Source organism: Oncorhynchus clarkii, chromosome 9, assembly GCF_045791955.1.
Source record: "Oncorhynchus clarkii lewisi isolate Uvic-CL-2024 chromosome 9, UVic_Ocla_1.0, whole genome shotgun sequence".
Taxonomy (NCBI): Eukaryota; Metazoa; Chordata; class Actinopteri; order Salmoniformes; family Salmonidae; genus Oncorhynchus; species Oncorhynchus clarkii.
The window spans coordinates 51217441-51232504 of record NC_092155.1 but is presented as its reverse complement, the minus strand read 5'-3'; the positions used below and the strand labels follow the sequence as shown (position 1 = coordinate 51232504).

At 46.5% G+C, this 15064-nt stretch overlaps 1 protein-coding gene across 5 annotated transcripts in view; it reads right to left on the bottom strand.

Moving 5' to 3' along the window:
* The window catches only part of LOC139416505 (extracellular sulfatase Sulf-2-like), a 181714-nt gene that overhangs the window by 130899 nt on the left and 35751 nt on the right, over positions 1-15064 (bottom strand). For all 5 annotated transcript variants that reach the window (XM_071165184.1, XM_071165180.1, XM_071165182.1 and 2 more), the window contains one exon: positions 10811-10878. The gene's annotated coding sequence lies outside the window, so the exon portion shown is untranslated. The remainder of the gene's footprint in view (positions 1-10810; positions 10879-15064) is intronic.

Below are 15064 nucleotides of genomic sequence, written 5' to 3'. Positions count from 1 at the left end.
TAATTACTAAAACAAACTCGGTTTTACCATGCATGGTAGTTAAACACACGTCTGAACAGACAGATGGCTCAATGACAAACATCATTAGTCAGATAATGGGCTGTCCTCTTGTCTTCACCGTTACAGATCACACAGTTTTATTGCAGTTTTGCAGAGTCTACTCTACTGCATTTCCTTGTAAGGGTTCTGTGCTAGTGTCAGCGATATACAGAGCTACTCTCACGTCTCATCTCCTTGCCCGCTTGCTCTTTCTCCTCACCTGTCTTTCCACTCCTCTCCTCATTTCTACCTTCCTCTCATGTCCTTCTGTCGCCCCACTGAAACCTCCCTTCTTTCTCTCTCTCCTCCCCTGAGGCAGCAGGCTACAGATGCCCCCACACCTCCATCACACCCCTCAGCCACAGAGCTAGTATCTCACATCTCTTCTCTGGCCCATTCAGTTGGTGAAAAGGGAGAGGGAACTTTCACTTCTCAGAAGGCACACACACCTCTACTGAGAGAGAGGGGGTAGAGAGAGCATACCTGTTAAATATATAATACATGACTCAGTTAGACCACAATAACACAATGGAAGGATCAAAATGAGACCACAAGTTTACTAACACTGCATGTTCCAACAGCAGGCAGTGTGTGTGTATGTGCGAATGTAAGTGTGTACATGCAGCTCTGTAATTGAGCCACGTGAGATCACAGGGATTGAGGTGACACTCTTTCTTGTGCTTTAAGTGGCTCTATATACATCTCCATGTAAAAACATAAACATTGGTCATTTTATATTGTGGTACGGGATTTTTATTGTGTGTTTTACTGAAACACCCTCCTAGGCAGATAGTGAATATATTACTCATGGTCACTATCTCTCAATGGAAAGTTTGGGCTAGTCTGTAATGTGGGGCGACGCCAAATGGATCTGTGCAGTTCAACAGGTTCAGGGAAATGGAATCCATCAGACCAGCAGCACATCATGATGTCTGGAAACACTGTGATACATTCTGCAGGTGTAAATTAGTATGGACACCACCATGCTTTCCTCACTACCACGTATACGGCAAGTCAAGAGAATATCCTGCCATTGGAGCATAATAACCAGATGACAACAGAGAGAGGGAGGAAACAGACTATTATTCTACTGAGTCGGTCTGTTAGAGCTGTGGTGGCAGCCCTTTAATTAACTGTATGGAAGCAGCAACACGAAAAAGCAAGGAGAGGAAGAGAGGTCTTTAATGTTTCAGCCCGCTGTCTCGCACATGACGAGCTACAGCTATGGCGACACCTCACAGCACTCTCCATCTGGGAATAATGCATCACCACTCCGCTCCGGAGGCGAGGCGCCGGCTGCGGAAACGTCGCAGACTCTTGGGACAAATGGGAAACTGTGGAGTGTAATTGGATTGTAAGTGAGCGAGCAACTCCAATATCTATCTGCCAATTATCAGCGTCTTTTTCAGAGGCGACAGCCACATTTTTGGGGGACAGATTAAAAAGACTAGATCAGGAGAGTCTTATTCTCCAGGCCTATTCTTATGTGCCTTCCCAAAGTGAAGGGTTCCACTGACTGAACAAACCTCAGTTCATTTTTTATCACTAAAAAGCAGAGCAATTTTGGCTTTAATAGGATGTTTGTGATTGACAGGGGTTGAGGAGATAGGGAGACGTGAGTAGAGAACAGGAAAGGTTGAGAAACTTAGCAGGCTAAAAGTCACAGACTTAGTATATTGATGCAGGCTTGAGGAACCAATGCCAGTAATCACTGATGGTGTTTGTTCATGGCCAGCACTTGACTATATTATTTATGTCAGCATACACATTTGGAAAATGGTGTTTTGGGGCATGTATTTGAGTAAACAAAGTGTAAAAGGTTTTGCTAATAAATCCTTAGATTAGAGTCTTTTCTCAGCCCACAACTGTCTTCCAATACCCCCATAACTCTACTCGAAATTTTACAGAGTAGCGGACAGCCAAAAAACACTGTATTTCACTCTACCACCCCTCCCCAACCCCCTATCCTCTTGTCCCAGGTCAGATGCACAGTGCACTACACTATCATGTGTCTCAATGCTATCTGCTATCCTAATAACTGGAGCTAATGGACAGCCTCATTAAGATACACTTAAATTAACTACCTTCTATTGCATACGTTATCCACTCTCACTGTAGTGTCTTGATCCATCTGTGTCTCTCTCACTCCATCTCCATCTCTCTCGCAATTCCATTTCCCTCCTCCTGTCCTATCTCAGTAACGGTTAACTGTAACCTAAACAACCTGTCAACACACTCACATTAGCATGCACCCATTGTCTCCATTCAGATGGGTGCGTTATGAAGCTCACAGAGGAGGTGGGGATGGGAGGCGTAAGGGTGATGAGTTGGGTAGGGGGAACGGAGGGGGTAGTTGGCTACAGTCGAGTCTGTCGTGCAACATCTCTCACTCACGCTCCATTCTATAGCTTCCAGTTCAGTTGAGGAAGCACTAGAGAGATTCAACCACTATCCAGCAGCTTCACAGAATGAACTGTACCACAGTACAGGTAGTCTACCTCATCATCAGGTGGTTCAGCAGCTCCATACGCTCTTCTTGTTTCTCTCTAGCCTATATTTCCCCTTTAAGTGCTTTAAGTAACTCTTAAGTATACGCCCCTTTTTTTCAATTTTCGCCTAAAATGACATACCCAAATCTAACTGCCTGTAGCTCTGGCCCTGAAACAGGGATATGCATATTCTTGGTACCGTTTGAAAGGAAACATTTTGAACTTTGTGGAAATGTGAAAGGAATGTAGGAGCCTATAACAGAATAGATGTGGTAAAAGATAATACAAAGAAAAAAACAACCATTCTTTTGTTTTTTTTTGTACCATCATCTTTGAAATGCAAGAGAAAGGCCATAATGTATTATTCCAGCCCAGGTGCAATTTCGATTTTGTCCACTGGATAGCAGCAGTGCACGTGCTAAGTTTTAGACTGATCCAATGAACTATTGCATTTCTGTTAAAATGTTGTATCAAGACTGCCAAAATGTGCCTAATATGCTTATTAATAACTTTTCATGATCAAAATGATGCACTCTACTCAAACAATAGCATGGTATTATTTCACTGTAATAGCTACTATAAATTGGACAGTGCAGTTAGATTAACAAGAATTTAAGCGTTCTGCCAATATCATGTCTTTGTCCTGGGAAATGTTCTTGTTACTTACAACCTTATGCTAATCGCATTAGCCTACATTAGCTCAAACATCTTGAGGAAGGGACACTGATCCCGAATAAGTTTTTAAGGCAGGATAGCAGAACTCTCCCTCTCTTTGCCAAGCCCCAGCCCCATCTCTCTGGACCGGCTGTGCTCCGTGGCCTGGGGGGGTTGGAGGGTAGAAGGGGGAAGAGGGGGTTTATGGCAGTGAGAGGTGTGTCTGCGTCTGCCGGGGGCATTGTGCTGTGCTGCACCTACAGAACCAGCTGCTACCCTTCAGAGCTGCAGAGAAACCACCTTCTCTCAGAGACTCAGACAGAGCACAACACACTACACTGGACCAACTACGAATCGCTCCACTGAGGATTCAACAAAGGACGATTCTGACTGGAAACGTATACATAAACACAAAACTAATAAACAAGACACTTTAAAAGGTGTCCACACAAATGTGGTGAAAAAAATACTGTAGTACAATGTAAGCAACAAAGTACCTTACACCCAGTCAAGTGTGTTAGCTACAGGCATGGTGTGTCCCACGCATACTCCTGTAAATATACTTTGAGAGGAGATGAGAGGAGCTTCAGACGGTGCAGTTAAAGGATGCCCACCATTCCTGACCCATGTGGGAGTGGTAGGTAGCAGGTAGCAGCCATCCATACCTGTTGCCTCCACACAGACACATTCCAGGCATGCAGAGGGTTATATCTGTAGGTGTGTTTCTGTAGCTACGGTATATATTTGTGGGGAAATAGATGTCCTGTGTAGGAGTGGTATCAGCCACCTGTACCTGGGGTTATTGCAGACATATCTTTATGTGTTTCTGTAGCTCTATTTGTGTGGGAATACAAGTGTGTTGTGCATGTTAACAGCAGTGGGGATCCTTCCATGTCACTGTGGACAACGGACTCAGTGACAATATGACAGGAGGGTTAAGAGAATAATGGAAGACTACGATGTGTGTGTGTGTGTGTGTGTGTCGCACATGCCTACGCACATGCAGGTGTACGTGCGTGCGTAAATGTCTGAGCAGCATGATTGTATGAGGGAATGTGTGTCCGTGTTGCTGGTGTGTGAGGTGTCAGCAGCGTTGCCGTGGGGATGGTCTCCGGGGTGATGGATGAGGTCCTGTCTCCACGGCAGCCCCAGCGCTGAGCCACTACCATGACAAATGAAGCCACGGCTAATAAATCTGTACAGGTCCCTATAGTAACACAAACATCATGGCAGGAGGGGTCAGCCCTCCCCCGCCGGCTCATTGAAATACACACAGCATAGCAGGACAGGGACACTCAAAATCTTTCTCCTCCCCTGGTAGTTGCACCAGCCCCATGTAATCAACCCTCTCCCCCCTCTCCCCTGTACTGCATCACTGCACCCCCTATTCAGGCTGAGGCAGCAGTCCAGAGGACAGGGGAACATGGGTTGTCCTAGTTTGTCTGCCATATGCTGGGTGGACAGAGAGAGAACGCATCATAAATACACAAACCCACAGGTCAGTAGTTCATGGGCTATTGTTGAAGATCCATTGCCATTTATATTCTCAAACTGTAATAATATGATCAAGGTCCACTAAAAACGAGCCCTGGATCAATACATGTCAAAACATAACTGTATGGACACAGACTGAAACACACACACGACACATCTCAGTTATTGTTATAGGGACAAACTTAGAAGACATGCCCCAGGGAGGAAGTTTCATTTATTTATTCATTTCCTCTACATTTACCAACCAAATAAATGAATGTTGGACTAGTGAGCAGTGAACAGGGAAATGTGAGACTCTGAGAGAACATTACATTATTTCTGAAAGGAGCCTCAATGAGAAAAAAAATAACCCGTTCAGACCCCATCTTCTACCACATAAAGACAATCTTATCCGACCCCTTCTTCTACCACATAAAGACAACCTTATCAGACCCCATCTTCTACCACATAAAGACAATCTTATCCGACCCCTTCTTCTACCACATAAAGACAACCTTATCAGACCCCATCTTCTACCACATAAAGACAATCTTATCCGACCCCTTCTTCTACCACATAAAGACAACCTTATCAGACCCCATCTTCTACCACATAAAGACAACCTTATCAGACCCCATCTTCTACCACATAAAGACAACCTTATCAGACCCCATCTTCTACCACATAAAGACAACCTTATCAGACCCCATCTTCTACCACATATAGACAACCTTGTCAGACCCCTTCTTCTACCACATAAAGACAACCTTATCAGACCCCATCTTCTACCACATAAAGACAACCTTATCAGACCCCATCTTCTACCACATAAAGACAACCTTGTCAGACCCCATCTTCTACCACATAAAGACAACCTTGTCAGACCCCATCTTCTACCACATAAAGACAACCTTATCAGACCCCATCTTCTACCACATAAAGACAACCTTATCAGACCCCATCTTCTACCACATAAAGACAACCTTATCAGACCCCATCTTCTACCACATAAAGACAACCTTATCAGACCCCATCTTCTACCACATAAAGACAATCTTATCCGAACCCATCTTCTACCACATAAAGACAACCTTATCAGACCCCATCTTCTATCACATAAAGACAACCTTGTCAGACCCCATCCTCTAGTTACAACATAAGATGACCCTGTCAGACCCCATCTTCTACCACATGAAGACAACCCTGTCAGACCCCATCCTCTAGTTATAACATAAGATGACCCTATCAGACCCCATCTTCAAAGACATGAAAACAACCCTGTCATACCCCATCTTCTACCACATAAAGAAAACCCTGTCAGACCCCATCCTCAAGTTACAACATAAGATGACCCTATCAGACCCCATCTTCTACCACATAAAGACAACCCTGTCAGACCCCATCTTCTACCACATAAAGACAACCCTATCAGACCCCATTGTCTACCATATAAAGACAACTCTGTCAGACCCCATCCTTAGTTACAACATAAGACGACCACATCAGACCCCATTGTCTACCACATAAAGACAACTCTGTCAGACCCCATCCTCTAGACACCACATAAAGACAACTCTGTCAGACCCCACCCTTAGTTACGACATAAAGATAACCCTATCAGACCCCATCAACTAGTTACCACATAAAGACAACCCTGTCAGACCCCATCCACTAGTTACCACATAAAGACAACCCTGTCAGACCCCATCCACTAGTTACCACATAAAGAGAACCCTATCTGACCCCATCCACTAGTTACCACATAAAGACAACCCTGTCAGACGCCATCCTGCACTTACCACATAAAGAGAACCCTATCTGACCCCATCCACTTGTTACCACATAAAGACAACCCTGTCAGACCCCATCCTCTACTTACCACATAAAGAGAACCCTATCAGACCCCATCCACTAGTTACCACATAAAGACAACCCTGTCAGACCCCATCCTGTACTTACCACATAAAGAGAACCCTATCTGACCCCATCCACTTGTTACCACATAAAGACAACCCTGTCAGACCCCATCCTCTACTTACCACATAAAGAGAACCCTATCAGACCCCATCCACTAGTTACCACATAAAGATAACCCTGTCAGACCCCATCCACTAGTTACCACATAAAGACAACCCTGGCAGACCCCATCCTCTACTTACCACATAAAGAGAACCCTATCAGACCCCATCCACTAGTTACCACATAAAGACAACCCTGGCAGACCCCAACTCTACAGTCGGCACTATGCATTGGGGCAGGTAGCGTTCTCCTGGCATCCGCCAAACCTAGGTTCGTACGTCGGACTGCCAGTCGTTGAAGCGTGATTCATCACTCCAGAGAATGCGTTTCTACTGTCCAATGGCGGCAAGCTTTACACCACTCCAGCCAACCTGTAGCATTGTGCATGGTGATCTTAGGCTTGCATGCGGCTGCTCGGCCATGGAAACCCATTTCATAAAGCTCCCAAAGAACCGCTATTGCGTTGACGTTGCTTCCAGCAGCAGTTTGGAACTCGGTAGTGTGTGTTGCAACTGATGACAGATGATTTTTACGCACTATGCCCTTCAGCACTCAACGGTCCCGTTCTGTTTGTGTGGCCTACCAACTCGCGGGTGAACCGTTGTTAGTCCTAGACGTTTACGCTTCACAATAACAGCACTTACAGTTGACAAGGGTAGCTCTAGCAGGGCGGTGGCATCCTATGACGGTGTCATGTTGAAAGTCACTAATCTCTTCAGTCAAGCCATTCTACTGCCAATGTTAGTCTATGGAGATTGCATGGCTATGGCAATTCTACACACCTGTCAGCAACGAGTGTGGCTGAAATAGCTGAATCCACTAATTTGAAAGTTGTAAATTCATTTATTGCCACTGGGGCCCGCCGGTGTAACTGCTAACCTGCTTTCTGACTGTACACTGTACTGCATGATTGTAGCAGGTTTACTAACGTGTTAGTTTTAGTAGTTCTAGTTGACTATGACGTTATTATATGAAGGTTTGGCTCGGAAAGGTTTTTTCGCCTGGTCACAGAGAGCTGATGTGAGTCCACAGGCGAAGAGAACAGGTGACAGGAGGAGAGCTCGTAGATAGTTGGGAGAAGGAATTACGTGCAGCTGTTGGACTAATGATGACATCCTAGATCAGTTAGATGCAGGCAACAGAGTGCAAGGCGGTATAGAATCTGTCACTATCTGTCACCTTGATTACTCAATTCTCTCTACCTCTGCACCTACGTCGTAAACTTTTGTTCACAGGCTTGGTTGTAGCAACCTCATGATGGGTACAGGGAAAACTCAAGTAACCTATTGACGTTACGTTGAGCTGGGTGAATGGAATATGAATGACAGTCAAATACATTTTATTTGTCACATGCGCCAAATACAACCTTAACGGGAAATGCTTATTTACAAGCCCTTAACTAACAATGCAGTTAAGAAATGTAAGAGTTAAGAAAATATTTACTAAATAAAGTAAGTAACAAGTAAGTAACAATAAAATATAATAAATTAACAATATCGAGGTCAATGTAAATAGTCTGGGTAGCCATTTGATTAGCTGTTCTGCAGTCTTATGGCTTAGGTGTAGAAGCTGTTAAGAAGCCTTTTGGTCTCAGACTTGGAGCTCCGGTACCACTTGCAGTGAAGTTGCAGAGAGAACAGTTTATGACTAGGGTGGCTGGAGTCTTTGCCAATTTTTAGGGCCTTCCTCTGACACTGCCTGGTATAGAGGTCCTAGATGGAAGGAAGCTTGGCCCCGGTGATGTACTGAGTCGTACGCACTACCTTCTGTAGCGCCTTGCCATCGGAGGCTGAGCAGTTGCCATACCAGGAAGTGATGCAACGATGGTGCAGCTGTAGATCTTTTTGAGGATCTGAGGACCCATCCCTGCCAAATCTTTTCAGTCTTCTGACGGGTGAATAGACATTGTCATGCCTCTTCACGACTGTCTTGGAGTGTTTGGACCATGATAGCTTGTTGGTGATGTGGACCCCCCGGAACTTGAAGCTCTCATCCTGCTCCACTATCCGGCATGCTGTAATAGATATAAGGCCATGCTGATAAAAAAAAGAATCATCCTCCCTCATCTTAAATGGCAACGGCCGCCACTGGTACTGAGGGAACGATAAAATATTCCATAGTTGTTTTATGTCAATTTGACATCCACGGTAAGTGTCAAAATGAATAATTATGGGTTTCTGCAGCTCCGACACAAAAGTGCTGCACTATTGCTGAGCTAACAAACCCCTACAATATGGAATTGAAAAGATTTATCATGTTACCAGTGGAATGCTGCAATATGATGCAGAGCACTGATACTGTAATTCCCGAGCCTAAGAAAACAATTGCATCTGCCTGAGCAGGTTAGTGAGCGTAGCTCTCACAGAACGGGTGTGACCTGCCTGGAGAGCAACTGCCTACATACCGAACGTCCCTATGGGACAAGCTATGTGGAAATTGTTTCTCTAGTCGACAGAAAGCAAAAACAAACAGAGGGGAAAAGCTAATGATGTATCAGATCTTGGATGGGATGAGACGTTCCATTTGTGTAACCTGCTGAGTGAGCCTGATTTGTGGAGAAACTTTCCAGCTCTCTTATTGGCCAACACTAGGTAACGCAACAGAAGACAAAACAATGGGAGGGATTGTGTGACTTTAATAATCTGGCCATCACTTTTTCTTTCCTGTTTATATATCTCTTTCTCTCTCTTTCTGTGTCTCCCATGAAATCAAATCAAGTTTTATGTGTCACACGCATCGTAAACAACAGGTGTAGACTAACAGTGAAATGCTGACTTATGGGTCCAACAATGCAGAGTTAAAGATAAATAAATACACAGTGAATAACAATAACAAGTTAAAATACCATGGCTATATACAGGGAGTACCAGTACCGGGAAAAACATACACACAAACACACAAACACACACACACACACGTTAGCTTCCCTCTTACGGACGGTACTGAATATTCAAGACCGCAGCTGGAAAGTTTGGCATGTGGGCAGCATTTTTCATTTACGGTTTGATGTGAACCTTTATAGACACTGGCCATTTTTGTAGATCAAGCCAATGTCCTTTTGACAAGGCATGCGGTTTTAATCAGAAGATCTGTCTCATAGACCAGATTGGCACTAAGCACTTTGGCCACATGAAAAACACCCTATGCAACACAGGGGATTAAGCATGCATCCCTGAGGGGCCCCTGTGTTTAGAATCAGCGTGGCAAATGTGTTGTTGCCTACCCTTACCACCTGGGGGGCGGCCCGTCAGTTTTGCGCGCACCCTCAAAACTTGAGTCATCTTCAGCATTGTGTTGTGTGACAAAACTGCACATTTTAGAGTGGCCTTTTATTGTCCCCAGCACAAGGTGCACCTGTGTAATGATCATACCGTTGAATCAGCTTCTTGATATGCCACACCTGTCAGGTAGATGGATTTTCATGGCAAATGAGAGATGCTCACTAACAGGGATGTGAACAAATCTGTGCACAACATTTTAGAGAAATAAGCTTTTTGTGCATATGGAACGTTTCTGGGATCTTTTATTTCAGCTCATGAAACATGGGACCAACACTTCACATGTTGCGTTTATATTTTTGTTCAGTATAGATATTTTTTCCAAATCGTGCACATTGTCTGAGACCATACTCCATCATTAATCAGAAATGTGAGACTGCTGTTCTTACCCCTCAGCGGGTCCAGCTGTGCCACGCAGGGATGTCGTCATGGGAGGGGGCGGAGGGCACACCCACAACACCCTAGATCCCACACCGACCATCAACCCCACGTCCCATTTTCACCCTTTTCATTCTTTACTCCTCCATCGCTCTTCCCCCTTTTCTCTCTCTCTCTGTCCCTTCTGACAGGCTCGCCCCAAAGCCAACCCCACCCCCAATGCTGACTCGGAGCACTGCCGTCGTCCGTCCATCCCCCTGACAAATTACTCTATTCTGTGTTGTGCGAGGGCTCTCTGCAGCCACCACTGACACTGTCAGAGGGATTCAGCCTAGCTAGCAGGGGTGTTAAGACAGACAGAGACAGAGAGGCAGAGACACCCCCTCCTCTCATCAAGACCAACCCCCCCCCCCCTCACAGCAGCAACACCCCCGTCCCTCATTGTCTGTTCCTCGTCAGGACGCTACCCCCGTCACTCACCTGTCAATGGAAGGTTGTCTTCTCTGGGGATGTGGGAGTCTCTTTATGTTTGGAGAAGCGGCCGGGCTCTGTGAAAACAAGCACAAACAGAGCAGGCTCATCTCACGGTGAAGGCCAACACAAAAGCACAAGTCAGAACTAAAGCGCCTCTTTCTTTCCATCCTGTATACCCACCCCTCCTTCCCTCCCTTTCTCCTTCCTCGCCCAGGCTGCCAGTGATTTATTTCACCTACAGCTTGAGTCCCTTCTGCTTTGAAACAAGATGGTGAGAGAAAGAGAGAGAGGGGGATGGAGGGAGAGGCGCATTTACAATTTGCAATCAAAAGACTTCAATGTTCGCCTGTCTCTCTCTGCCCGTCCCTCGCCCCCCTCTCCGTCCCTCGCTTTTGCTCTTTTTCACTTTTTGTCAGACTCCAGGTCTGAGTGGAATACTGATGTCAGGGTTTGAGAGCTGCAATTGAACAAAAAAAAATGACTTTCTGCCCTCTGTTTTTCATGCTGCACTTTGTGCTGCCAATTCCCACTGCTGAAATAAAACTGAGCGGGGGGCTTAGGGGGCGGCGAACACAACCCTGCGACAAATAGCCTACGTTTCTGGACCTTTATAGCGCCTGGCTGCAGAGAGGAGGAGCAGGAGGAGGGGGGGGGGGGGGGGGGGGGAGCAGGGGGAAGAGGAAGAGAGGCTGGAGGGATGACAAGTTCATTCAGACAACCCGGGAAAAACAGAAACAATTACAGCTCTGAGATGGAGGCTGCAGCGGCTTAGGGAGATCGCAGAGCACAGACTTAATGTCACTTAGCTAGAAAGCTAATGACAGTGTGGGAACAGCTACAGCCCAGGAAGAGAGAGAGGAAAGAGACAGAGAGAGACATTTTTCCATCTCCCATCAGATGGAAATGCCACTCCGTCAATCACCCTGATTAAGTAATACATATTCAACAGCCTTCCAGTCTGCCTGTGAGCTACCTTCCCTGTGACCTACCTTCCCTGTGAGCTGCCTTCCCTGTGACCTGCCTTCCCTGTGAGCTGCCTTCCCTGTGAACTGCCTGCCTGCGAGCTACCTGCCTGCCTGCCCGCCTGTGAGTTGCCTGACTGCTAGGACACTGGCTGGGTGCATGAGGAGAGGAGGAGAGCAGCGCAGATGGAGGTTCTGCTGGAAAGTGCTCTGATTACTGATCTGATCTAGGTACAGTGTGGCTGCCTGGCCACTGCCATGGGCTGGGAGGGGAGAAACATTGAGCTGACATTGACAGATATACCACTGTGAGATCACTGTGGTTCACAGTCCCTGATCACTGATCAGCCCTGAACAGGCAGCATCAGGGGAGGAAGACAGTCAAACACCCACCGCTGATTCAACCACAGCCCATCAAGCAAAACACAGACACCACCCTGTAGGTGCAACATTAAAAGAGTGCCATCTGTGGGGCGAGACGGTGAGTGTGTGTGTGGCGCACTACACCCCCCCTGTTCTCTCTGTGTGAATACACTTGTTTTCTCTCCTTCTCTCGCCCAGCTCTTCTCTCCCTCTTTCTCGCCATTTCTCTATCCTCATCCCTCCCTCTCTCTCTGGCCGATGGGAATCAATGGCCTGAGATGGCTTTGTTTCTTCCCACAGCTTTTCCCCCTCCTTCTGTGACAGCAGTCAGCACTCAACACCTTAACCACAGAGCTACAGTACAGTGGTACCCTCATCCTGCCTGCCAGGGGAGAGAGAAAGGGATGTGGGGGGGGTGGGAGGGAAAACGACACGCTACAAGACAAGTTACATGGCAGGAACACAACACACAGCAGAGTTCTCCAATAATGGACTGACACTGGTGCTTTCTCTCCCGTCCCGTAGCCTATACACCCCATTCACAGTTACATGCCCTATTCAATAAAGGAGTGAATTCATCTGTATAGCTCAAGGACACTCCCTTCACACCGCCTGTCCTTGAGAACATCATTTGAGAGGAGAGTGCACAAACAAAATCATCCAAAACGCACACACGCACACACACACGCACGCACGCACACACACACACACACACACACCCACACCACCGTGGCGTGTACACATATAGGGGGCTCACAAAACCAGACACAGACTCCGTATACACCACCTTGATGGGGGGGGGGTACCTCCTACCCCCCCAGACCAATGATGTGGTCCTCAGTGCGGAGTCCGGGGACAGGATGTGTATTGTGTAGTGTAGGGCTGGGAATTGCCAGGGACTTCACAATACAATACTATCATGATACCTTGGTGCCGATACGATATGTATTGCGATTCTATACTGTAATTCAATTGCGATTTGATGTTCCAAACAGATTGCTCACCAAATGTCTGCATCAGAGGGACTAGAGAGAGAAAAGGACTTTTGATCAGTCATGCAAATGAAAGTGCTTCCCACTTAACTTCTTGGTGACAAGGGGCAGTATTTTCACGTCCGGATGAAACGAGCAAGAGCAGAGTTCTAGGCTCCATCCCAAATAGCACCCTTTTCCTTATACAGTGCACTACTGTTGACCAGGGCCCTGTCATTACAGGCCCCTCCACCACCAGGCTGATTTATATCTACATTCACTTTACATCTGAGGCTCTTTTCATCACTGAGCCCAGCACCGCAGCCAGCTCCTGGGTCACATAACTAAACATGATGACCGATTCATGTCTCCACAGTCCACCCCCCACAATGATTACAATGTCTATAACAGCGGCTAATTAGTACTGAGGAATAGAGACGAAGTTACAGGCACATATCGGGCTGAAAGTGTGACTTGATCTGCAAATAAAAGAGTAGAAATATAGATATTTAGCCACAGTTGTTTCTCCTAGTAGTCTTCTCCCTTGAGGCCATGTCATTTTTAATGTCACTCAGGCCACCGACGGACCCGTTCAACTCTACGCTTTCCAGAAGAGCCTCTTTCCTCCACCGTCGGATACTCCAAGTGACAGCGTGTCATGGCGTTAATTGTGCCGTGGGTTTTGGGGATGAGAGCTGACAGGAGTGTCCGTGGTGCTCGTCCGCTGGATACTCTGACCCGGCACGCACAGAGAGATGTTTCCTCTCGCTGTTCACTGGTGGAGCTCCCGCTGCAGGAGGAACTGACTCTGAGACCAGGCCCGCAGGGTGCTGAATAATTCAGATGCTTTCAGAGGAGGGTAAGATGAGCTGATGGTGCTCCAGTGAGCGGGACCCTTCCGGTCTAGCGCCGTTTAGACCAAACTCACGCAGCGAGACGAGACCCACGGCCCTAACTCAACGGTAGTTGTGTGTCTCCAGGAGAGGTGAGGGAGGGGGCAATGGCTTTCTGTCTGTGTACCGTGCTGTGTCTAATATATAAAAACCATTAGGCCTTGTGTCTGCTTGTCACGTATATTCACATCAACTACAACAGGGAGCCATTTGTTGTGACAAACACAGGCAGTATATTGGAAAAATATGGAAATATGTGTCTTGGATTGATAAGACAGTGAAATGCATCTGTTTTAGGGAGCGGGAAAAGCCGCTAAGGGCTCAATTAATGTGCCAGTGTGCCACTGTTTCCCTGTGTTACTTAGCACCCTGCAACCTGCAATTCACACAGACAGCAAACAACAACAGTCAAATCAGCCAGGGGCGATTAAACAGTCTCCATCCAAGGCCATAAAACACAGAGAAAGAGAGAGAGAGAGACAGAGGGTGTGTGTGTGTGTGTGTGTGTGTGTGTGTGTGTGTGTGTGTGTGTGTGTGTGTGTGTGTGTGTGTGTGTGTGTGTGTGTGTGTGTGTGTGTGTGTGTGTGTGTGTGTGTGTGTGTGTGTGAGAGAGAGAGAGAGGAAGGAGGGAGGGAGAGGAAGGAGAGACAGAGAGAGAGAGAGAGAGAGAGAGAGAGCGAGAGAGTGTGCATGGGCACTCTCTTACCCTACGACTCAATTGAGCAAAAACATGCCGGCCGCGATAAACCCAGGCTGTTATAGCAGACATAAATGTACACTAAAACAGCTATGTGCATTAGACCTCGTTGTTGTTGTTGTACACTATTTCCATTCTACAGACACGTCTGTTCTCTCTAAAACTGGCCTCCTCCAGGACCCATAAGAGGATTCTCTCTCTCTCTCTCTCTCTCTTTCTCTCTCTCTGTACTCATACAGATACACATTTGGCTCGTGGTTGGTATAAATATAGGTGGAGAAAAAACCTCTGAAGAGCTTTTATCCTCTGTTCCTCTAAAAACACCCTTCAGAGTAGATAAGAGCCTCACCACGGCTGACAATTACCCTTCCACT